Raw genomic sequence first — 25,551 nt, forward strand, 5'->3', positions numbered from 1 at the left:
GGTGAGGTTTTGATATTCACTCAAGAACAGAGTAAAAATGGATGTGAATTTCATATTTCTGTAATTGTTGATAAATATGACTCTTCTTCCCACATAGAGAAAATATTTCTTAAAATTAATTTTTAGACAGAAGGAACTTAACATGCAATTAGATCACGTAAACATTCATTAATTTATGTAAAATAATTAATAGCTCAGCAATTGCTGTAGGAAAATAATGTATTGGCACTAGTCAGTTCTTGTTCGATTTTCCTTTATATAATTCGAACATTGGTCAAGTCCAGAAGCGCTTGGGACAATTTCTATTTCCTAAAGTCTCTCCAGATAAAAGCATGAAAGGAGTAGTCAAAATTAATACAATATTGTAAATAACTGGGAAATTAAAGGAAACTGCAATGTCTCAAATTCCAAGAGTAGTGTTGTTAATGTGTTGCCCTTATTGCATAACATTTATTATTTCCAGTTCTGAAACTTTATGGTCAGTTCTCAATGTCTTGGGAGCGTGGTTAACCTGCAAAGAACAGAGAATGGGTACTTTTGCTACAGCCATTCACATGAAAATCTGAAGTAAGCGACTGATGGTCTGAATGTACACTCTGCTCTGGAGGTGCTTAGTTCTGCAGATTCTCTGTGAGAGTTTACTTGAAAAACATTTGCAGTACTGGTCTGATGGAGGCTAGATCTTTAAAATATTAAAGGTATATAGAGCTGCCCAAGGGGAGCAGAAGGATGCAGTATTAATCAATTTTCCCAGATCTTACAAAAAAACCCAAGATTTTTTGAAGACAGCCTTTATACAGTATAAAAAATATAGGTGCATATAGCACTCGTGTTCTTAAATAGTTACTCAGCTGCCAATATGCACAGCATTTATGGGTTTTTCTTATTGCCCAAAAGTGAGACTACCAAGAACTGTGTTAGCACTGAGTATTGAGGTAATGAATTAGTACAGATGGGCATAGTCTACACTACAAAAAAAATTGTCCCTCTTTTGTAAATTATATAACATTGTTATTAGTAGCTATATCCTGTATATCATAGCTATATTAGTAGCTATATCATAACACGTTAGAAGGAGAGAGTGGGGGCACTGAGGTTTCAAGGCAGTTGTGGAAGCAATGGCCACGCTTTCTGTAAGCTGCTGGGGAGAGGGAACTGAAAAGGTTACAGTGAGGCTCTATAATGAGTTGACTATTTGGCTGTAGCGTCTGGCATATTTCTACTGTGTTTCACTCCCAGCTATTGACCTTTATGCTGTTAAATCATGGGATTTCCTAGTTGTCTTATCTTTAACAGCACTGCAAAGACCAGTCAGGAGTTTAGTACCAGGAAGTAATGTGACCTGGTTTTGTAAATAGCTGTTTACTAGCTGGCAGTACCCTAAATTTGAGGAAGTGATGCTTGCAAATGATAAGATATAAATAACTAATTATTACCTTCTATAGATAAAGAGACCCTTTTCACTGGTTTATGCTATCCTTTCATTTGTGTTGAGAGTGAAAGACAAATTCCCCTAGAATAACGGCATTCTATTTTGCAGTGTCTTCCCCCTATGTATTAGAAATGTAATTGAAACTTTCAAAGGTTTAAAAGCAATAGACTGACTAGAATAATTGGGAAGGCTTTGTTTTTCTCTTATGTTCTCCTGAGCTCTTAGGTGTTTCTGATGCTTGTTGCTATAAAGTGGATGGATACCAGAGGGCATAATGAATCTTACTGGCATGTATGTATGTATGTATGTATATATAAGGCCTTGCCTAATCTCACTAACTCTGCCAGTGAGATCTGGACATCTTTTCTGTATAGTCATTAGTTTTCCATGGCGATCCCTCTAAAAACTGCTGAGCTGAATGACTGACAACAGCATGCCATGCTTTTGGAAGACAATGTAAAGACACTGAATCTAGGAGGAAGAGGACTAGCAGGGGCAGTAGCCCTTCTAGGTGGCCAGATAATTTTTCTTTGCTATTCTGTAAATTTCTGTAATATTCGTTCACATAACCTCTGAGTCAATGGAAATTTCTTACAAACGTGAAGGTTCAGAGCAAGGTATTGCCTGATTTAAAGTATAATCTTACTCCATTTTAATCTCCAGCTTTAACTTTCTCCGGTATTCCCACAAGTTTCTGTTGAGTTCCAGATCTCTCATTTAGTTCTTTACCAGATTTTTTTCTGTTTGTTTGACCATCAATACTGTGCTTTGTTCAACAGATGACATCACATGTATAAGAGATTCCTCATGAAGGGATTGAGTCTTGACTGTTCAGCATTGCATAAGTGATCTGATGTGCTGTACAATAGCTGTTTTAACTGGATCCTGCCAGAGCTTCTTTGTGGTGCAGAGGAGGTAGCAGAAGGAAATACCCCTTTCCTTTGTGCTCTCACAATCTGTTCTTGCCAGCACAGATCTGTAATTACATAGGCTTCACTGTGGGCAATGGTTACATGGGAAAAATCTCTTCTTTAGCCTTCCTAGTACATGCATTCTTTCTGTTGCGTAATTTCAAGTCAAAAAGCTTGTCATCAGACTTACCCACTTGCAGAGTATGTTATTCCCTTCTGGGATTTCAGTCATCATCTTCACATCTCTAATGGTATCAGTGCTACTATTATTATCACTCACATAATGCTTATCTTCCTTAAATATACCTTCTTTCCCTACTCTTCTCTATGTCTCATAACTCGTCTAATTTGACCATTTCCAGCCTCATTCTTCTTTTGTCTTAGGACCATTACACCTGTGTAACCATTAAGAGCTTCTTTGAAACCTATCTTAGCCAACTGGACAGTGCTCTTAGAGTCTGTACAAATTTCAGTTTTGATTGCAGTGACTCAAGGTGACCTGTAAAATTGTTCTTTCTCTCAGTTACATGCTTGTTTATCTCTCCATGGTGTGCAAAGCTCTTGAAGACAGAAAGATCTTAGGGCAGGGAATTATCTAGGACAGAACAGGTGCTCTGAACACATCATATGTGAAGAGCTTGTCATTCTTTTGCAAAACTTGAGAAAACATACTGAGTAAGGCAAACCTGGTGTAATAAATGCATATAAGGTGGCTATATTTTGCCTTCAACTTGAATACTGTTCTATTTGGTATTACAACACTGGATAAAAGATTGTTTATGAGGCCTAACTACAACTGAAATTAAAGCACCTTTCTGCATTTTATAAATTCTACACATTGCAACACCAGAAGGAGGAGGGCTTTTAATCTTGTTTCCATTCTTTATTAAGATGCTTTGTGTAATTAGTTGTGTTTCTATTGGAATAAATGGTTATTTGGAATTCATCCAAATTGAAAACCTAAATGAAAAAGGAGCATTAGTGGTGGGTTGCATGCTAAAAGAGGCAAACTTCTCTAGGGCAGATCTGTTCATTCAACTTGGCCCTGCTTAAATAAAATCTATAGAATCCATGTGGAATTTAAGAGGGAATGTAGCACATAGGAGGGATGGGAATGCAAAAGAAAACAGATTTGCAGCCAGAAGGGCAATTCACTTATAGTCTAATGAAATCCCCCTGAAAGCAGACAGAATTATGTATGTTATGTTGAAATTTTGGTTTGGAATAAAAAAGAAAGCCTATAAATAAATGCAAAAATATGACTTTGTATTTTACATTATTGAATTGAGTGTATTTCACGAGTGGCAAATACAGGGACTTTGTTGCCAAGTGAAGTAGTGCTGTATTCAGGTGACAGTATTATAAAAGTACTCTTGATGTTACTGTAGGGTATAGTGTGTCACGGCTTCCAGTTATAAACTCCACTTGCAGCTGGTTGGTTGGCCCTTTTAAAGTGTTTGAAAGGCATAAAATTTTCGCCTAGTTTATTCAGCCAGTAATAAATTATAAATATTTTTTCCTGCTGTCTTTTTTTTTTTTTTTTTTTTTTTTTCTTAGCTAAAGATCTGAAGACCTTAATTTGTGATGCACACTTAGGGCTTTGGGGGAAAATGGCAAATGACTGACTTATTTTTGTTTGGGGAAGTTGTTACTGATAATGCACATAACCTTTCTGGGGATAAATATTTCATAATGAGTTTTAGTGCACAAGCTTGTGTACATGAACAACAGGACATGATGGACTGGAATGCCTCTGAAAGAGCTGTCACAGTCCATTGTATCAATCTATGAGATGTGGTGTGCCTGAATAAACCTCAGAATACTCTGTGTTGGTTCTGGTGACATTTTGATTGTGGTGTGAAGAATCCAGCTAAGGAAAGAAGAGATTATAGAGCCTTGATACTTGATCAGAAATGGCATACTGCTTGGTGCTGGTTTTCGTAATGTTCCATGTAAGTCATGAACTGTTTTGCTTGACTTTCAATGCCTAATACTCTCCTTAAAGCTGAAGGTAGCTGGGCTTTTAGAACACGACCCCTGACAATTTATATGATAGATCCAAGAGGTCTCTAATTGTGTATGTATTTAATAGTTCACATGTTTGTATTATAGCTAAATAGACAATAAGATGAAATAATGAAAGTGTCAGAAATTCCTCTTTATAGTGAATGCTGGAGGAAACATCTTTCTCTGCTGTTGGAAACCTGAATTACGACTATGGAAGCCTTATTCTCCTTTGTTTATTGTTTTAAGGAGGCACTTTTCCTTTGTTTGCTGGTAACACAAAAGACAAAGATACTCTGTGTTCTAGCTCCACAATTTTTTTAAGTTGATTGATCTAATACGAGTTTTATATCATTGAATTCTATAAATGGGCTACAGACACCTCTTCGACATCATGTACCAAATTTGAAGTTTCCTTCCTTCTAATTACTCACATGAAGGAATCAGCTACAATTTGCCTAAAAACTGAGTCGATTTACAAATTTACAGGGTCTTCTAGAAGATGTATAAATTGGAGGCTCGCCATCCAAGTACCCCACTTAATTTCACTTCTTGGAAATAGGACATAAGCTCTACAGTGCTTAGTGATCCCTACAAATAAGTTATTTTATTTCCAGAAATAAAATGGATACTAATGCATTTTTCTGAGTAGCTGAAAAATGTCACTTGCAACAAATAAGCCAGTTAGGCAGACAACTTTATGCTCTACTCCCTGAAATTCTGAGATGAATAGTTAGGTGTATTGCTATGTAGAGGCTCACTGCAATAATCCAGTCTGGTTATGACAAAGGAGTAACAATTTGGCAGACAGCCAGATCCAAAAGAAAACTGCGTTTTCTTATAGTAAAATTTCTAGCTAGCATTGGACTATGGTCCTACCTCTGAATTCTTCCTTGTGATCAGCATTTCCTTGCTGGAAACAATAAAAACAGCTAGTCTTGAAAACCCTTTGGCTATGAATCTTTGTAACAAAAAGATGGCATTCCTACTATCTCCCACTGTGCCATCAATATGTCACTTTTTCAAAACACTGTTCTTAGTATAAAGGCATCACCTTCATTTCAAAGTGAGCTATAGTCAAAGGGTTCTCATATGAGCTTAAATTTAGGCTAAACACGAGGGATACCTAAGCCTGTGGTTTTATCTGTGTCTACGATACGTCAGGCTAAGTGTGACAGCTAGCTATTAGCAATACAAATTAAGATGCCTCCTTTAATGCAAGAAAGGTCAGAAATGAAAGCTGGGAAGTTCACAGGAGAAGGCTCAATAACAGATGAACACTTACCCAACTTTTGCTTCTTAGGGAAAAATCAGGTACTGTTTGTTACACTCTTTTCAGAGTCTGTAGCATGACAAAAATACCACAGAATAAGACACAGCAAAAAAAAATCTAGAATCTTCTTGAAGATCAGTTTGTCCTGGCCAATTACAAAAGAATATGCATAGCTAATTAGATCAGTATTCTCATCACTGAACCCAAATCTCTAATTAGGGGAGCCAGGAGATGCTTCATGAGATCTTTTGTTCCCCCTAAACAAGATGATTAAACAGAAGAGACAATGACAAAATAAATAATGCAACCTCTGGTTATAAAATATTTCAATGTGGTAATTTCAGTGTGAAGTATCCTACGGGAAAATGCGTATGATTTGGTCTCTTCCAGGGACTGGAGGAGGTGGGCAAATTCAGTTTTGCAGGATACATGAGTGGACAGTATATCAGACCTTTGCATCAAAAATATGAATGCATAAATACATAAGCATGTATGCATGTTTGCAGTTTGCCGTTTGCAGCTGCCAAAATTATTTTACTGAAGGTGAGTTTCTCCTGTTACATTTTGGGAGTGATCTTCCCAGAACTATCACAAAGTACAGCTTGGTTTTTTCTGGTTGCCATTTTACTTTTTCACATTTCACCTCTCTTATCCTGGATATGTGGCTAGATTAAGTTTGAGAGCTTTTCCGTGTACAGAACTTCATCATGTTCTGAACATACATAAAAGTTGTGTATTGTTACTGCTTTTTGATCAATCTTTTCAACTTGTGACATGCAGCAACTGGAAAAACAAGGCAGTTGTCCACTAGTTTTTGTAGCAATGCAACTGAAATTGTGGACTATATTTAAAATCTCAGCTTTAAATGATCCTCTACACCAGGTGGAAGCAATTGGCTTGATCTAGCATTTCTTTATGACCCTTTTTGATCCTTCATAACTTCATTTTAAGCAAGAACATTTTTATGTGAGTAATTACCTCAAAGAATAATTTTATCATGGATATTTCAATATAATCAACCTTTTCTATTGCTTCTTTTGCCAGTTTCATACTAATGTGTTCTGTGTGGCTTAGACTCTGAAGGTATTTACCCACGGAATTGTTTTGATTGGAAACATTTTCCACAAATGTAAACTGAGGCAGAAGTACTTTCTATATTTTTTAAAACGTAGTACTATAATGGCTATTTCTAGGTCTGCGTAGCTTTGGAGTCTGAAAATGTTGAATTTTGATTTTATCAAAGACATCTGTAAAACAAAATTGGCTAAAAATACATTCTGTGTTACAGCAGAGTGAAGCCATGAATCACATGGTAACACATTAGAGTGACTAGTATCAAAGGACCCCATGGGGAATTTAGGAAAAGGTAGTTAAGCAATTAATGAAGATATTTAAAATCCTAATATGGCAGAGACAGCTTTGAAGGCGGCAAGGGATTAATATTTATTTAATAGATCATCAGATTCTGTGCCAAAAAAGAAATATAACAGAAGTCACCCTCCTCTGAATGCAAACGTGCACAATTTGAAGAGTATTTTGTGGCAGCAATGACATCAGCACATCACACTTTGTCATGATAGATGAGAAAAATATCTTGCCTTTAAGAAAATTACTTTTGCTGCTTTTGACTGTTTTGGCTGAAAAGTGATCCAAGCTCTGTCACAACACATTGAATACAACCTTCAAAGAGAAAGGAGCATATTGTTACTTTACAGAGGTGGCACAGGTTAGTTATATGATTGACAACAGATCACTGTAACTTCTTTGCAATTTTTTATGGGGCTTGATGTGACTATTAGCTGCTTTTTGTTTAAGAAGATGCATGTAGCTGAATGAAACTTTCCAGTTTCTGAAATTGCTGGTCACGCTGGATGGGTTAACTCCATATAGGCCAACTCTTACTTCTCAGCAAAAGTCAAACATCTATGTTAATTATAATGGTTTTCAGAAATCATTTATGACCACTCATTCCTGGTGTTTCTGAGATGCAGCCTGTTAGAAGTGTGAAGGGTTGCTGCAATGTTCCATTCTTTCTTTTTGCAGAAAACTGGAAATTCATGAAGAGCTCATCTTCCTTAGTGGTATTTCTTTAGGTTTCCAGAACATTGCTATATTGTCTTTCTTCCCAGTTAAAGATTAAGGCTGCCAAAGAGGGCCATGAAGAGAACTACTTTTAATGTATTTGTTCCTTCAGATGCAGGTAGTGCACTTGCCTTATGTCGCCTGCTCCAGCAAAACATAAAAATGTGTCTAAAAGCTGACTTGTCTTAAATCAGTTCAAACAGAAGGGAACTAACAGATAATGACTGTTCCCTTGATGAAAGTTCAGGGAGTTTCACATGCAGAGGTACAAAACTGGAAAAAATACAGGCGATGTTTTCACTGTTATCAGATATCCACACATGGAGACGACTAGAGGCTTCAGTGAATGCAATGGTACACAGAGATTGAATCACAGTTGGCATTATTTCTTCTATAGCAGTTCAATAAAATTGCAAAATTGTAATACAGAATTTATCTAAAAACATTAGGAGAGCTATTCTTTATGGTTGCTTTTGGTATCACAGAGGACTAAACAAAAAATCAGTAGCAAGGCAGAATAGAAAGCTGAGAGTCAACAATTCTCACTGGACCATCAATCTATGCAATAATGGTGAGGCAGATGGGATTTTTTTTTTAGATTTCTGCTTAGTATATAACAGGCTTTTTACTCTATTTGATTTCTTTCGTACCTTGACACTATTATACCCATTGCTTAAATCCCAAGCAGTCTTTGTTTTCAACATGTTGATTTAAGGAGAATTTCTCAATAAACAGTTAATGATGGCATGTTTGAAAAACAGATCTACCGTCTTTAGAACATTGCTGAGAAAGTAGCTTTGGATGTATCACTTTATTTTAAGTTACTGTCTAAAATTTATTGATAAAGATAATGCATTTATAACACAGTGAATTTAGTAACCACCACCATGTATTCCTCCTAGAATCATATGCTAATGAAAAAGATGTTCTAATAATTAGGACTGAAGCTCACTGAATACAACACCTTCCAATTAGCACTCCCCAGCTTGAATACTACCATTAACATTAAACAACAAAAACAAAAATGGGTATCAATTCACATAATGGAAAATAATTGATGAAGTTGGAGGGTGTGATTATTTGCGATTACTTTACAGTCATGCACTGAAAGTAGAACACCAGTTAGTAGTTAATCTCTGGCTACCTCTTTGAAGATAATGAAATTGGCTTCCTACTGATGATTATTCATTAACAATTAATTCTTTCTTGGTGATCTGCTTCATTTTCAGCTTCTCACCACAAACATGCAATGGAATAATTACAAGTGGAAATGAAAAAGCAATTAGTGACAGATAATGCCAACATCTGATTAAAAAACAGTAGAACAGATTAGCCGTTCAGTAACTGCAACTCTGCTGCCTTCAGCAGGGAGATGTAAGTTACCCAGCAATATTACAGTTCAAGCTGCGTTTTCCTTTTATTGCTTCCCCTACATCATGGTCTGCCACATTAAATGCTTTCTTTTATTCTTGGGGGCATTGACTTGTTGTAAATAATTTCTAAAGATTAAGTATTATTTGAGATGATCTGTCATCCTTCGTGCTGAGACTCTCTGTCAAGAAAGAAGGGGGAAAAATACTTAAGCCAAGTCATTTATTGTAGTTGTAAGCAAAAAAATGTAATCAGATTTTTTTTTTTTTTTCTGAGGGGAGGACGACTAGAGATTTGCTTAAGTGAAGTATCTGGAGACAAAGATTCTGGAAGTTAGACTCCCCTCCCCTAGACAGTATTTTCTCTTAAACTAGAGAACATAACTACCTTCTGTTGTAGCAAATGACAGTCGTCTTTACGGTCACAAGCTTGGCTTGTTTTTGAAATATGTGTTGTGATGCTGCTGGGTCTGCAGATCACCACCACAGAAATTCATAAATGTATACTATGATCTTTTAAAATTGAGGATGATTTACATCATGTAGTACCTAGAATGCCATAATTACCAAACGCTTGCTTAGCAAGAAATCCAACTAAGCAAATAAATGCTTTGCAGGAAATCTACAAAGTCTGTGGGGGATCTGAGACCCTGTTGCATACACAAACCACAAGAACTGAAAGGCAGAGCCTCAGCCCTTTCAGGAATCGCAGCTGCATTCTTGCATTGCAAATCCTTCAGCAGGTCAAGTTCCCATTTCCTGAGCAGGGTTCATGTGGCCACTCTCTGGATTGTTTGTGAGAAGGCTGCTTTTCAAATGTTGATTAAGGAAGTGACTTGCTAGAACCTGGTAATTTTGCAGTTCTGTTTTAGAGAAGAGAATTCACAAGCAGGTGAATAAGCACAGCTGGCATGGTGGGCATGCAGTTGTGTTAATGACAGAAACCTCATTGACCACTTAGAACATGTTCAATAACATGGAACTACAAGTTATTTTGGTTTTCAGTTTAGAGTTAGCACAGCAGTCAGTGTTGTCATGGGCATATGGTCCATTAGCTATATTTAAAAGCAAAGAAAGAACAGATTTTTAGGAGTTAATGTTGTTTGGTTAGTTTAAGAGCCTGAATGTTTTGTTTTCAAAAACAATGACTGTAGACAAAACATATTTAAAGATTTCTGTAAGAGAACTGAAAATTACCTCCAAATACTCAGAAAAAGAGTGTTTTTCATGGTGTTTATTTAAAGGTTTCATTGTTTACATTTGCTACCAAAATTGCATGATGCAGATGTGCTGAAATATTTGTGACAAAATCATGATTTGAAGAGGCAGTTAGGACATGGTGGTATGGTAAGAGGATAGCCCTTCAGCCACTATTTAGCAAGTTCTGAATTTTCCCTTATTTTGTAATTTTCCCTACTTTTCAGAAGTCCTTGCAAGATCTTTGAAAAGACAAACCTGTCTTGACTTATGTCTCTCTCGCTTAATTATTTACTCTGATTGCTTCATGTATAAACTTTGCTTACTTTTGCCTTATCACTGGCTTTTGAAAGTTCTTCCTCTGTCTGATTTTCCCAGTTTTCTCCCTTGCTTGTCATATCCCAGCTCTTTCCTTCATCTTTTCCTCTAGCAAGTGAAAGAATAGTTTTATTACCCCTACTCTCAGTAAACCATTGATTTAAAAAATGTTTATCCTAGTGCCCTTTTCTACATCTCTAAATCATCTGTGTGAACTTTTCACATACATTGTTTCATATTCTCGTGGGGACAATGGTTCTGAGTTACTACAAAATTGCTCAGATTTTTTAAGGTACCTCTCTCAATCAGATCTGAGACATCACCCTACTACATGGCTGATTTCTTATGCTACATCTATTATCGTGGAAAGTGGGCATCAGCGGGAAAAGCTGTGACAGCACTAAGCTTTTATTTTTACCTGTTAACAGCCATAGTACCACCATCTTCTCAGTTACATAGACTTTCCTCTGTCCTCCATATATAATTAAAGTGTTAAATACATGAGATGGGTTAGAAAGAAGCAGCAACTTACTTCCCTGCAAAACAGCAGTATTTTCAGTCCAGAGAAAGCTTTCATTTTGCCTTCTCTTGATACTAACAGCAAACACCGACCTGCAAAACCCACAGTAAAGGACTAAACAAATATTCTAACCACATATTTAGTGGAGTATGAACTAGTCCGACTAATCAGCCGAATGTCTTATGAGAATGGAGTGTTGCATGTGCAAGGCTTTGCCTTAGTACCATGTTTCTCCCACTTGATAAAACTATATTTTTGGAAAGACTTTCCCTGTACTGCTGAAACAGATTGCTAAATTCCATGTAAGAGCAGTCCTGGTGGTGTTGCTCTTGTGTGGAGCTCTTTTTTTAAGACAATCTCCATTCAGTTATACAGGAATTTCTTGCAATAGGTTTATAATGTTGGATTTTTTGTAAGGAAAAATAATTTATTTGAATTTTTTTTGCATGTGCTTTTTTTCAGTTGACTCATCTCTTGACATAAGGTTGTATAGTCAGTGTTTGGAGATATATCAATCACATTCAGACTTAAAAAAGAGAAAAAAAAATCATAGAAATCTGCAACATTTGTGCAAGCTAGTTTTCACTGGCTGAATCTGTTCCCTGTGTACTAGAACTGTGTTACCAACACCGGAAAAGCACTTGCAGGCCAAAAATTGTCCCCTAATGGAGCTCTTGAATGTTTAATAATTTTATTTAAGATGTCAAATATAACATTCATACCACAGAGGTAAAGCATTAAGGTAAAAATACACAGCAGTAATGAGATGGCCATTTCATTTGCAATTGTCAATAAAATAAGAGTCCTCAAATACCAGATTACATTTGTTGATGCATTATCGTATGTTACATTGTGGTTTTCTTCTCCTTTCATTTTGTGATTAGTAGTTCACACCTGTATTAATGTAGAACATTTACTTCGCAATCCTATAGTATTAAAGTTCTAAGGTAGTTTGAAGAGTTGATTAAAAATAGTCTTAGTAGCTGGTAAGAACCCATCCACAGGTGTCTCTGAGCTTCGTGAGTTAAACATGTGATCCTGCATGGTCCCTCAACAGCAGCACCAGTAACATGGTGTTTGCAGTACATGCAGGTGATGCTTCTTACCTACTATCCGTCAGGTATAGTAAGTCGGGATCACATTTGGCTATGAGAAGGCACATTTCTCATACTAACCTACCAACATAAATCTGCTTTTTCTTTATAGTACCAAACACATGGAGGGATAATCCTGCATGATTCCCCCATATCAGTTTATCACTTATGTGATTTAACATATGATTGGCCTGTTCATCACCATTTGAGTTTCATGGGCTGGGCTTCTGTTAACTTGTAAGATTATAACCTGCTATAGACATGAAAACCTTTACAGCAGGCTTTTATCAGCTGCCTTACAGGAAGTATGGTTAGGCAATAAGCAGATGACTGTCTCATTTCTGAAGTAGCAGAAACACTACCTGACCTTTCTACTGTCTTGGGCAAGTCAAGGTCTCCACCTAGCTACTGAACTTCTCTTGTCTTTCCTAAAAAGGCTTTAGAAAGGAAGAGCTATAGTTTGTCTGAAAAATGCTGCATGGGGCTAGAAGGTACATGGTGCTGACAAGTCTGTGGTTATTGTCAAGTAGAGGTTTTAGACCACACAGATGAAACCAGGACTGCTACCCACCTGTAGCAAGCTGTCAAAAACAAAACCACCAGCAATAAACATTGAAATATTCAGGAAAAGAAGAGGTTTTATTATTCTTTTATTGGCAGAGGTTTCTCCATCGCATTCCCCAAAACCATTTTCTCATTATCCTTAGCCACTAGAGATTCTGGCACAAGTAATACTGATACTTCCCTTGTGTTCTCTTTTGCATCATGATCAGCAGATTTCACCTTTGAAAGTCTTACAGATTACATGTTTCGGGTCTAGTTCAAAGTCTGTCTACATCTGTAGATTGTGTTATCCTCAGCTTAAGGTCTTCTTACTTTATGACACTTGCAGTGCATTTTACACTCGTTACTTTTCCCCTACTGAGTGTGGGGGTACTGTTACAGAAAATCAGGGAGATTGTCCCAGTAAGTGCTCACTGCTTTCTTCAGACTTTTCAGTCTGTTGCTGTCACTAAGAAGTGAGAAGGTATTGCATCCCAGACAGCCACTCATTATCTGAAGTCATATTTGAGTCTCGCCTCGTACTAATTCTTCTCTTTAAATTGTTTTCCTCTTCCTATGCCTACTCAAACTGTCAGACCATATCAGCCATTCATCTGACTTCTCTGCTGACCTTTCCTTCATCTTTGTGTTAGAAACAAGTGTTTCTGTTTTGACTTCTAATGCTTAAAATTTAAATCACAGCTTACATCTTCTTTAGTACACAGGCAGAACAGGCAGAAATTCAGATTATTTAGGGAGAAATTATGTGGTGAAGACTGGAAACAGTAAAAGAACAAAGCTAAGGATTATCATGGCAGCTTAAACCTACCATGACAAACTACTGTCCTAACACTTAGGTGTCAAAGTGTCTAAGAAAATCACTGTAATGCATAATGCAATCATTTTATTGCTTGAAAGACTGTTACTGGCTTTGTGTGCTAGGTACTTACCTTAAAAGTTCACTTTAGATGTCTTTGGGCTAGAAAAGAAGGCCAGATAGAAAAATGTCTGAAACAATCAATAACAATGTCAGCATACAAAATGCATTAAGATTCATGTTGTATTGTGATCAGTTTGTTTTACTAGTATAGTATTGTCATTTTGACAGAAAGGAATACACCAAACTTTTATTTGTGTCTAATGATAGGGACTGATTAATTTATTGTGCCTGTTGTTTCCTGGTAGCTTAAGATACATGATATGCAGCACAATTCAGTGACAGATCCAGGGACCAAGAAAGTCTCTATATGAGAGTGTGAAGAAACTATTGTCAGTGAGATGACACTTGCAAAGGACTGTAAAAATAGATTATACTATATCTGTACACAAACTGCGTGACAAGCGTTACAGAACTCAGTCACATTTATAAAGGAATGGAGTTGTTCATTACAGAAGTAATTTTACCTTGTGCAAAAGTACTATCCAAAACCAGAATAGGCTTAGATTGGATATTAGGAAAAAATTCTTCATTGAAAGGCTTGTCAAGCATTAGAACAGGCTGCCCAGGGAAGTGGTTGAGTCACCATCCCTGGAGGTATTTAAAATACATGTACATGTGGCACTTAGGAACATGGTTTAGTGGTAGACTTGACAGTGTTAGGTTAATGATTGGACTCGATGATTTGAAAGATCTTTTCCAACCTAAACAATTCTATGATTCTATGACAAAGAAGTGTATGGGTAACTGCCCCATTAAGAACATTAATCTAAAATGTAAAATGCCCTTAGATATTCTGGTGAAAGTAATTTGCTGTTACTATCTCACAGCCTGCTTAAACTCCATGGATCTTTTTCCTTTTCTTACAAGACCTCTTCTCCACTTAAATTATTACCTTTTCTTCTATTAAATATTCACTGTACTTCCAAGTGTGGAAACATATCAATCATCACCTGACATCCTCAAATCCTTAGATTAGTCTTGGAGTCACATCTATGATCAGTTCAGCAAACCAAGATGGAAGAAAACACACTTAGCTTTAAGTCTCAACTTTGTTTCTCACCTGTGAAACCTTGCAGTAATAATGTAATATTTTTAACGTTTCAAGAACTTGAACTAGTCCTTCACAAAAAAAGGACCACATTTCTGCACCCATTTAGTTTTCTGACATGCCTGCCTAAGAAAAGATCCTAAACCAAAACTCATGACCCTGCAGCTCAGCAGAAGGTTAGGATATATGTACATGTAATGCAAAAGGAAATGTACTGTGGAGCTGTGTGCTGCATGGAGCCTCTCTGCTGTCCTCCTCCTCTTCCAGCTCTCCCAGTGTACTTCCTTCCACTGGATAGACACCCGCCTCTGCTTTTTTTGTTGGCGTGGGGGTTATGTACAGCAAAAAAGTCATGTCCTGTTTTCTGATTTTCCTTCTTTACTGACTTTCAATCTGGGCTTTTAAGCTGAAGTTTTCACCCGTGCCAAGTGGCAATGGCAGTCACAATGGTGATCGCCACTCAGTAAGGAATACTGAGATCTGTAATAGTTCTGTGAGTGGATATTCAGGGCTTCATTATTCTCCTGTGAGAAGGAGAGAGAGGGTGTTGTGTCAGGGGTCCTGGAGAAAGTGAGCATGTTTTTAAAAGTAGGAACAAAAGGTGAAAAAAAGATGGATTCTTTCAGTCTAGTTCCCTAGTGTCTCCAGGTGCAGCTGCTTACACAGACAGATCTGTGGTATTTAGTTCAACAGCTAGCAGCATTCAGAGCAGCACAGAGCTCAGCAGGGACAAATTTCCTAAGTGCATGAACACAAAAGTGTTCAAAGCCTTGAAAAGGCTTCCAGAGCCTGTGCTGATCCCCACACTGTTCTTAAGTTAGTCGGTGATAGAGCAAGCAAGATAGATAAGATAGCAACATCTACATCAGCCACCTGGAGTTCTAGTCTTCTGTGAAAATTAGTGTCATATACTCAGTGCCATACTCATCTACAAGCTGTGTGATCCATAGGCAATAACAAACCAAACTGAACTCCACCCAAAACCTCATCTATTACTGTAACATGCATGTCTGTGGTGAAGTTAACAAAACCAATGTTTTTGGTTTGTAAACTTGTTTTGTTTAGCACATAGTTACTAAACATGGTTACAAGTAGCTACTATATGCAGATAAGATGAAAACAGGTACTGAACTGCCTTGAAGTTAAACTGAAGGGGAAGGGATGACACTCGAAGTGTTTTCAAGGTTTGCTGGTACAATGTGAATGGCAAGCCTGTAATACAACATCTTCCTTTCAGAAAGTCTGTGTTCTGCCTGAAAATGGAGTAAAGCTCTGCATTCCCGAAAGGGAGAATGTAATTTTCATTTTATTGAAATAATTGAAGTAGGACCATATAGCTCTCTCTTATTTATGTAGTGTGTGGTGGTTGGTATTAGGTGAAATGATTGCACTGTGTTCCTGACCAGGCATATTTCCTAAGGCTGAATTTTATCCTTCCCTACTGAAGGCATAAGTTACAAATGAAAGCTGTGGTTCACAAGGCCTTTCCCATAGAGGTCCACCCTAGCCAGGCAGTCCCCAGCCCATATCGTTGCAAGGGGCTTGTCCTTCTGTAGTGCAGGACTTTGCATTGTCCTTGAACTTCACAAGATTGCTGTTGGCCCTGTAGTGTCTCTGGGTCCCTCTGAAGGGCAGCTCTGCCCTCAAGTGTATTGACCAATTCTCTCCAAATTGGTGTAAGCTGCAAAGAACTGAAGTATTTTTAATCAAAGACAGGAGTTGGGCTCCTGTCACTCTATCACCCCAGTTATAACTCAAGTCCACAATATTCAAGTCCACAAGTTTTTATTTGTCTCCCCAGTAAGTTCTCAGTAGGCACTTGTGCCTCTGAAGATGCCCAAAATGTTTTCATCTTCTCCTGGACTCTCCAGCACATACATCTGGTCAGACTGTGGGAACAGCTGTTCATCTGTACACCACCATGGTGGAGCCCCACAGGAGATATTATCAGGCACAAGGCTTGCACAGGACACTGCAGCTGAAGCAAACTGCTACATTCACTTGAAAACAGCAGCGGCATCTCAGAAGCAGCAGTTTCCATTTATGTAATAGCTCAGCCGTCAGTCTAAATGTATTAAAAATATTTTGTTTGGAAATTATTTGATTTGTTTTCATACCATTTCTCTCTGAGCACAACCAGTGCACCAGTGCAGCTCTGTAACCACTGAAACAGTGAGTATTTTATCACTAGTCAGACACTGGTGCCATTGTAATCAGCGTGGAACTTTTGCCCTGAACAGGATTACCACTCACACTTAACAGTGACTCCATATACCATCTAGTTTAACATCTGAAAGGAAGCCAGTGGAAGAGCAGAGTTCCCACTGTTACGGTCTACTCAACATATACTCTGCAAACTCTAATTTAAAAAAATGGACACAAAATTCCCTTTCTTAAAGAAGTTTTCTAATATTATTAGAGTTTTCTAATAAATGAAGTGGAATAATTCATATGCTAGCATGTGGGGGTTTTTCCCTTGCCTGCTGTACAATCTTTGCAAATCAGGATAAAGTAAGTTGTTATGTTTTTAATTTATTTGTTGACTGAGAAGGCTGGGGTGAGGAGTGAAGCAAACACTTCTTACTCTAAAGAAAATGAGACCCAGTTTCTCATTACAGTATATGTAACAAATTTGTTCATACATTTTCTGCTTACCCTCAGAAGAAAGTGGTTAGCTCTTCCTGAGCTTACAGCATGTTCTCAGCCTCTTGCCTTCCAGCCTATCTATTCCTCTGGCATTCGGCTCCTAGACTTGTTTCCAATGAATGCTGCTGGACTGTGAGAAGCTCTTTATGAAAACCTAAAGCCTCACACAAAGGAAATATCTCAGCAGCTGACTGAGTCTAAAAATGGTTGAAAATAAATCAGGAGAATAACAGGAAGCAGTTTTAAAAGTTCTAAATATTGATCTACTCAAATCTTACATTAATTCTCCTTACACTTTCAGGAGACTGTGGTCCCATTCCCCACTTAGTGTTTATTTTTTAAAAAAATTGTAGCCTACAAAAAGATCTTTGCTGGTGTTGACACAGATTTTTTTTTCTATTTCTACAAGCAAATGTGAGATTTCACAGCTCTTTTATCACATTACAAAAGTTCCCCCATGCTGTGCATCATGATCATGCAGACACAAGGAAATGAATCTTACCAGGTTACCCAAGCACAGCTGAAGGAACAGAGTGTACTAAAAATACATGTATACACTCTACAGTTACATATGTGCACACAGATATTATGTTGTTTTGCAAGATGGAAAAAAAAATATCTTTTCACCAAATGGAAACACTGAAAATGAAATTACAACAGCAGCAGATGCTAAAGCAAATAATCTAATTAAGATGATTTCATCAACTGTTTTAAAAGACATTCAAAAAAGCAGTATAATACTAAGTCACCAGAAGAAACGTTGATTATGCTTGCATATACAGGTACAATAATACTCTAGCTGAAGTTGCCCTTTCAAGCGTGAAAACAAATGATACTTTCAAGACTGTTTATTTTTTTTATCCAGCTGTGCTACACATCCTGCTAAGGAAAGTATACACATTAAAAAAAATTCTTAAGAACTATAACCACAGCCAGGAAGAAACAATTCAAATCAACAGAAGTTTTGCCTGGGTCAGGACTGCAGAATGACTTTTATGCAGCATGGAGAATAGCTTCATTCTGGGTGCAGGAAGAATTTTCAGACTAATTTGCAAACACAGGGAACCTCATTTTCATCTTGTATTCTTTGCATGAATGGGCCAAATTCTGTCTCAACAAAATCGGAATCAAAAAGTCAGAGAACAAAGACTGAACAGTACAATAAGAGTCTGCATTTTAAGTCTAATATTGACTGAAAATCAAAAGGCAGAACTTTGTCCTGGTCCCTTAGAATAATGTCATTCTAAACTACCTTCCCCTCTTCTTATGTTTGCTCTACCCTTCAGATATACTGTAGAGTGCAGTATTGGGTTTTTACTGTTCAGTGTCATTCCTACTAGAACATTTAGTGTGGGAGAGGTACATGGTCTGCCTCCTTACTGCAGCACCACATATATTCAGCTTCCACTTTCAGTGAGATTTACAGCAAGGAGCACTCATGCCTTCATGCCATTTGCTGAAATTTTGTTTCCTGCTGTTGCCTTCTTTATTTTAAAGTGGCTGCTGGATAAAATAGTAGGCATTCAGTAAAAAAGTCAAATACATACCTCCACTCTCTTCTTTCTATCCTCCATGAGATCCAGTTCCTGCTGGACTTCATACTGGACAGTTTAATTTCTCAAAGACCTCTGGTTCTTCTTGTTTTCTTTGCTTATTGTAATTACTTCTGTAAGAATGTATCTTTACTGCTTCTAAAGCAGTCTGCAAAAGCACGTTATGCTTTGGAAGAAAAGGAAGACGTTTTTTAATGTGAATGTTACATTAAAGGGTAATAACTCTGAGTGTTTTATTTTTCTTTTAATTCATCTTCATGCCCTGTTTATCTTTGTCAGTTTTCCTTTTATGCAAATCCTCCCTCAAAGCAGTGTTACAGCTTCAACCCTTTAGAGGAACATGACTAGACTCTTTCTACACTGGCATCGTTCCTAAGATTTCAGAAGGAGATTTTTCCCTCTCATCTTGGCCCCAGCAATGAAGTACCAGTGCAAAAGATTATTTTTTTTTTTTTAATCTTTGCAGTTAGTTAGTCACAGCATGAACAAGTAAACAGGCTCTTCCTAACACCTGCCGCAGGTGGTAGCTTACAGGCAGTGCTGGGAGAGAAAAGCAGGGACAGTATTAACCTAACTAGCTGGGGCAATGAAGGAAGTGCAATGCTTAGTATACACATATGGCATTCTCTGACCATAAAATTCCTCTGTAGGAAGCTCAGCTGAGCTTCTCAACAGACTTGCCACATGGTCAGGGCTCACTTGCATGTTTTTGCATGGATGTTTTTCAGATGGAAATAAATCCATCTTGAGAAAGTTTTTATATATCCCTCTTCATTCCTACATCAGTTTTGCAGCAAATGCAATAAGCAGTAATAAACCTTGAATGGAAAGCCACTAAACTGATGTTGCAACACTGGACACTATTTAAAAATATTACTAACACCAATTATTTTCAGAGGTTACCTCAGCAACAATGTGGAACAAACAAGCAGCTGCTGACAACATTAGAGCTCAAGAGAAATGTTTCCTCTTTCTACAGACAAATAGTTCCTTTGATGCTCTTATGTCCGCTGACACTACAGTAGCTTTTTCTTAAGAGCCTGAAGGTAATGACTGGACTCATGAGGACTGGCAAGCCTGAAAACCTGCCGTAAATCAGAAAACCTTACAGAGACAAGTTCTCAGAGAAATGCCACCATTCTTTTGGTAAAAGCCATTAGATTTTCTTAGAGGAATTGAGCTCCAAAGCTATTCTCATTTTCATCAACAGGGAAGTGGAGCATCCAGTAAACCCTCTTGGTGCTGAGAATAACAAAGTTATTGTAGCTGTTATTAATACTTAAACTGGTGTTCAAGGTTGCTATTGTTCCAGTCACCATAAAACCCCATCACTGAATAGTTGTTTTGTCATTAAAAACGCACAGGTTGATGAAGGATCAAGATATGTCATTTCCTTCAAAACACATCAGGGGAAAGGAACACCTTTAATATTTAGATAGTCTGTGTCAATTCATTTGAAACAGTGACATCAAAAGTACCAAGTCAGGGGTCCTCAAACTTTTTAAACAGGGGGCCGGCGCGTGGATGCAGTGGCAGACAGCCATCTGCGGCTGCTTGGTTTCCCCCTCCAACCCCCGTCGGGGGCGGGGGCGTTCTGTAAATACCAGGGGCCGGATTGAGGACCCTGGGGGGCTGTATCCAGCCCACGGGCTGTAGTTTGAGGACCCCTGTACTAAGTATTTATACCAGAGGGAGGGAAAGAAATTGTGACCGGGGGCTTGGACACGATGCATACGTTGTGGCGGACTGTCACAGCTGTGAGGCAGGGCTTCTTTTCAGACTAACTGCTCCTTCGCATTTTTCAGCTGATTAATGAAAGCCAGTCTACAGTAGAAAAATGTAAGAGTCAGCCTCTGTGTCTGCTGTCTGTTGTTAGTAGATATTTTGGTATGTTGGTACACAGCAGTGGTGGGTGACTTCTCACAGAGAGGAAGAACCTTTGTCTGAAAGTAATTCATGGTGGATATTGAGATGGGAGTTCCCTAGCTCAGGAGGAAAGTTAAATTTTTTCTCTACTAGCATAAGAAAGTATATTAGCAACATTCCTAGCTGCTTTCAGTAAAGAAAAATGCTGCTGCAACTACTGGAATTTAGATTTTGACAAAACATTGATTTTCAGACAACCAATGTTTTTCATTGTTTCTTCTTCACATCAACATTTCAACCAAGCTCATTCATTTATTTAAAACTCAATATTTACATTTGAAAATCCAATGTTTTAATCTGAAAATTATGTATGTATTTCTTAAACAAAACCCCATACCTTCTACAGAAAAAAAACCAACCACACACCCAGTCCTATATCTTCATGGTAAATAGATGTTCTCTTAATATCAAGCTAGTGACATTAAGCTGGAGTTTCTGGATGACTGTATTAATCCTTGTTTAAATGGATTATGAGGTCACATCACAAAAATGAAACTGGTTAAAATGAGTAAAATCTCTGAATTATTAGCGTATTTCTCACACAAATGGCCTATAAAACTTGGAGATTGTCTCACTGCCAGTTGATACGAGCTACCTTTCTACAGACTTAAATAACACAGCAGAGCAGAACTGTTGCAGTGTAACCTTTAGTGCTGGTCTGAAAGCCAAGAGGGTGAGACCTGTCCTCTGCACTTGGTTCTTCACAAGCATCTTCAAAGACAGTGACATTTCATAGACCTTTGATTGTACACTAGCTGGATCACAGGCCAGGCCTGCTCATGCATTTACAGACAGAAAAGGAATCTCCTCATCAATTATGACTCCATAACTGGGCTGGATGGTAGCCGGGCAGTGTCTGTGATGGGACCTACAGCATTAGGAGTTTATGCTGAACTCTCCATTGAAAACCTGAAGTTGTGTACAAAATAAGGGTGAGACGTTAGAGGAGGAAAAGTTAGCCTGGAAAGTGGAGAGATATGCGTTAAAACTTCTTTCATTTAGTGGTGAGGGAGGTGTTTGTGGTCTGTGGTGAGAAGTATTTTGGGGTTGTGTGCACATTTGGAAATGTTTTTTATCAGTATGAACACATGTAACAGTCAAAGCCCTGGGTATTTGTTGCAGCAGAAGTACAAAGGCAGAAACCCTACCATTTCCTCTCCTATAGAGCTGGCATTTGTGTCGTTTTGTCTGATGGAGACACTTGAGTGGGGATAGACTACTGTAAAGATGCTCAAGGCAGTACTGGAAGGGTCAAAAGAAAGAAGTTTGTTTTCCTTTCTGCTCACATATGTGTGAAGCTGGTTCCCATACACTGTGCTATAGAAGCTTTCTTTAACGTCTTTCACCTCTAAATACAAAGCCCTGTTGCTGTTTTCCCTCTTTGTGTAAGATCATGTGAAAGTAAGCTTTGCTTTCACTGTTAGCCAGCCATAGATCTGCTGTGGTTAACATCATGCCACACCTCAACTGAAAGGTTTTATTGAGAGGAAGATTGTTGGGCTCATGATTTGCTTCCAGGTGCTTGGAGCTCTGGCAGTTGTACACATACTCTGAGAAAAAGTAAAGCAAACAGGTGAAGAAGAAAATGTTGCACAGATCATCCACAACTACAGAATGAATTGAGCTGGAAGTCATCTTTTCCATGTTGCAAGCTGTTGGCAGGCTGGGGCCTTCTCAGCTCTCAGCAGATTCAGCATCTCTTGCCTGACTCGCTGGCAGAATGACTCCACTGAAATTGCGTAACTAGTGCCTGTAAAGCTTTTCTTAAGGGACAGTTTTAGGGCTGGAGTTGCATATGTTAAAAATGAATGTTAGAAAATCAAGTCAATCTGCATTATATATTTAAAACAATGTATGTTAACCTGATTTGCATATATTACCATTTTCTAACTCATTCCTACCTGTCTCGTTTGGCTCAAATAAATCGATAAGCCGTGGAGCAAAAACTGCATGTTGATAGCCAGCTGGCCATCCTGGGCACTCTAGGGCCTGATGAGGTGTGACTATGGGATAAAGGAAAGAGATGCTGATCCTTTTTGTGGACTCTTTGGCTTTCACAGAGGCGGTGGGTTCTTGGCAACGCAGCCTTAGCAGGCTCAGGATTACAATGGGGTGAATAAAGTGTAAAGGTTTAAAAGTTTGCCCAAACATCACGTGAATTAGCCATGTTCCTCTCCATGACATTATAAGACTTTCTATAAGACTCACGTAAATGTCATCAGAAGGTCCACTTAAGGTTGAATTTCACAGCATATGCTTGAGTACTCATCTACTGAGATGAATTGCTGTTTCTCAAACCGCAGTATTTCTCAAAATGAATTGGACCACAGCAAATGGACAGGAGTCTTTAAGCCTTAAGCATTTCAGAAATTTCCCACAAACTTTCAATCTAATTTAGATCCAGTCTCTGTCTTTGTGGTTTGATATAAAACTCAGTTCCCACCAAGATGCTGAGATGAAAGTGTTATCTGGCGAGTTTGCTTATTGTAGAAGAAGTAAAACTTGAAATAAAAATTTCTGTGGAATTCACTTGGAAATGAAATTATCTTTCCTAGGTATACTGTTTCAAGTGCACACTGAAATTTTTATTGTCTGACAGAAGAAATAGATAGCAACAAAATAAACAAACCTGTGCTTCTGTAATTCTCAAGGAAAAGCAAATTCATCAAACATAAACTTTTTCAAAACAAGTGGCTTTACAAAATGTACACCAAAATGGAAGAAGAAAGCAAACTGAGAGTTATTATTCATATCATTTAATGTTTTCCTACAAGTGTCAGCTAAGGTGACCTCTGAAGAATCTATACGGAGTATGGTTTTGGTATCCACAATGTATTGTTTGAAAACATCTATCCAATGTGTTAAAGTAATGAATATGTTTGAGGAAACAATGTGATGAAAAGAGCCCAAAATCATCTAACAAGTTAAGTGGAAAAATGATTCATTTAGCAACTTGTAAAAGCTGGTTACAGTTAAGATTCATGTTAAATCCTCCTAGCCTATATGGCTACATAGCAGTCTAACACAAAGGATATACCTATTTTAAGTTAAGATCATCTTTATAGTGTTAAGCACAACTTAGGATAGGTTCAGGTAATTCAGGCACATAAAAACATATTAATCAAAACCAGTTTTAGTAATGCTCAGACTAAAAAAACAAAGTTGCTTGATTAAAATTGAGAAACTTCTTCAAATGCACATTGAGCCTTGTGTGTATTTCCTGAGTTTCAGTAGGTCGCTTTACTGCAACTGCTCTGAAGAGGGGGCAATAAAGACTTCTCTTTATAATGCAATGGTAATGTAAACTAATACCACCACAACAAATTAGCACCACTGAGAAGAGCTGTTCAGCAGCTGCAGGCCAGTGAATCCATTGATTCATTTTTAAGAGCGTATGTGACCTCTCAGTGCCAGACTCCAGACACAGTACAGTGCTTCCTCACAAAAGTGTGTTAGATCAACTACAAACTCGGCAAGAATTCAGCTCATGTAGTTTCTTCAAAACTTTCCAAAACTAGATAAAAAAAGGTCTATCAGTTATGGCCAGCACTGAAATAATAGGTGCAGCTTCACCTCAGAAGCCATTTTGTGGTGTTACTGTTCAAAGATCCTCTTTCTTCCAAGGTATTCCTACCTTCCTTTTTTGATGACATCCATGTGCCCCGTTTCCCTCAGCACAGAATTACCACATTTGTCTTTACAGTACCAATTATCTGAACCCAAGGCACTTGAAATACACTGTACCTATTCAGAAATGCAATTAAAAACAATCAGACAAATAAAAAGCCTCAGTTTAAGGCTGGAGATAAATTCTGCTATCATAGGACACAAGTCAACTTCATTGATTATACTAAATGAAACACAGAGGGTAATTTACCACAATGCTTGTAGTGAGTCAGTGGTAAGGAAAGAAATATTTCTGTACTTGGCATTTGATTTAAATTCCTATAAATAATAGCTACAATGCTGATAGCTTTTTCTCAGACAGAAGAAATAAAGAAGAGAAAACAAATGTTGCTGTTTCCTGATGAATACCCATTCTTAATAGTCTGACTACACTATTTGCAATGCTGGCAAATAAGTTTCAGTCTTACCAAGATCCTGGGGACTGTTGGGATTCTTTCTCAGCCCTCTGTACTGACCAAGTACCTACGATCCCTTAGGTACCTCCTCAGGCTCTGTTTTTTTGTTTGATGAAGCATGATTGGCTGATATGATATTATTTTCCACTCAGGTTATGAGCCACGTTAGAGACATGGCTAAACCTACACTGTCCTGTTAGGTCAGGTTCAAATTTCTGTTTCACTTCAGTTTATGCCTTGTAGCTCAGCAGTGTGTGCTAGTAGTGAAACTTGGGCTTGTTAGTGGAAAATCCCTGAAGAAAGGATAAAAGTGACCAGCAGCCACCTTGCTCAGGCCAGATCATCTGAAGTCCTCCATAAGTATGCCTGAGACCTCTTACCACCCCTCTGTCTTTCCACATAACCAGAACATGTCAAAATTAGCATGGTGAGCTGCAAAGTTGTCCTCTTATTTTCTGAGGACTTCTGTATGCATTGTATCAGGCTTCCTGCTTCACATGGATGAGCAGCACTGCTGTGCCTGCCACATCCAAGCTGGCACTGCATTCTCTCCAGTGTGCCATCACAGAGCAGGAGACAGTCACTGGCATGCCTGCTCTGATGTGCAGGGAG

General features: G+C 38.0%; 1 long non-coding RNA gene across 1 annotated transcript; it reads right to left on the minus strand.

Annotated features, from left to right (window-relative positions):
- Window positions 1-1,037: 1,037 nt before the first annotated feature.
- On the minus strand, window positions 1,038-25,065 carry LOC129785064 (uncharacterized). Its single transcript, XR_008748568.1, has 3 exons — window positions 24,952-25,065; window positions 18,926-19,097; window positions 1,038-15,256 (listed from the first exon to the last, which is right to left on the minus strand). It is a non-coding gene; the product is annotated as an uncharacterized LOC129785064 (long non-coding RNA).
- Window positions 25,066-25,551: the final 486 nt, after the last annotated feature.

Source organism: Falco peregrinus, chromosome 8 (assembly GCF_023634155.1).
Source record: "Falco peregrinus isolate bFalPer1 chromosome 8, bFalPer1.pri, whole genome shotgun sequence".
NCBI lineage: Eukaryota > Metazoa > Chordata > Aves > Falconiformes > Falconidae > Falco > Falco peregrinus.